The following is a 1,525-nucleotide window of genomic DNA, read 5'->3' as shown; positions in this document are numbered from 1 at the left end:
CATAGTCAAGTCAAAGGATTAAAATGTGATAAATTTCAAGATGCAAAGCAATATTTGTGAGCATAGGAAAACATTATAGATAAATGTTACATATAGCCTAGTACGAAATACAAAATGGCTTAAGACTCCACACATAAGCACAAAAGTACTAGAATAAAAGTTTTCATAAATTAGATATGTTCCTAGTCTATGTCATTCTACGTTAATCAATATTATAGTCAATGCTACACAGAGTGAGCTAGGCTTGATTGCTTTATTAAAATATTTTAGACTATTTACTTCTTAGTATGTGGACTTAGAAAATATCAGATTATCTGTGCGTAACCTGGAATGATGGATGTCTAATGAGATCTGTGTTTTCATGAAATTGTCTTTTGCTCTTATGAAATGAAGAGCAAAGACATAAGCAAGAAGCTGACTTTTCCTTTCTTTGTGCTGTTCTTTTTATCCCACTCCTATGATGCTGCTCAGGTCTGATGGTAGGGGGATGCATCTTGCAAATAGACATAAAATGTGCTAACAGTAAGACTTCTTGTACTTAATTATGAATTATTAAGGGATATATTTGGAAGAAAACTTACATTTTTATGGCTACAGAAGAAATAAGAGAACTACCCAAGTTATTCCTTTTATAATTCCATCTACTTCATGACTGCCAAGCAGCAATCCTTCTTTGAGTGAATTACTGGTGCATTCAAAATATAAAGAAACTCTAGTTTAATTAGTATTATTTGGATATGTTTTCCGTAATAAAGAAAAATTTCTCTGATGTGTTTTGTGTTTAGTGATATGATTTTCACTGACATTAGCTTGAGTATACATTTCCTATTGATCCCTGGTACAGAAACATAATCACCTCCTTTTCCTTAGTGTTTGTGCTTTCAATGGAATTTTGGCATCTGAATATATTAATCATGCCAGGTATGTTTAAATAATCAGACATGAATCAGGAAGTTTATGTGCACATGTGTATGTGTTTTCAGCTGGTAGGAAGCATTATCAATTCCACATGAAAATTTATTTTTATACATGAATATATTTATGTGTCATTGACTACACTTTAAGTGGTGCTAAGCTTTATATTCCCAACTAGTGTTGGTATCTTATGAATTAGAGATTAATTCGGGCTACTAGCATGTATCTTGTGGCAATTTAAAAATCATTGTTATTGTATTAACGGCTGTATTTTAGTTTTTCAAATTTCAAGATGTGACCTAAGATAGGTAAAATATGTAATAAACATAGTTCCAATATATTAGTATTTAGAAAATAGACTATACCAATAACCAAAAGAATAAAGAAATAAGTAAAAAATCAAAAAATAATTTCTGCCAAATAGTGTTGTATGATATTTTGACATATCTGATCAGCTTGTCTGGAGATCAGAGGGTAGAGCAAGTCACTATTTAACCATAGAGGCCAGGCAGTGGTGGCATACCTTTAATCCCAGCACTTGGGAGGAAAAAGCAGGAAGATCAGGAGTTCAAGGCCACCCTGGGCTACATGAAATTGAACCAGTCTGAAA

Source organism: Peromyscus eremicus, chromosome 14, assembly GCF_949786415.1.
Source record: "Peromyscus eremicus chromosome 14, PerEre_H2_v1, whole genome shotgun sequence".
Classification (NCBI taxonomy): Eukaryota; Metazoa; Chordata; class Mammalia; order Rodentia; family Cricetidae; genus Peromyscus; species Peromyscus eremicus.
This window is presented reverse-complemented; position numbering follows the sequence as displayed.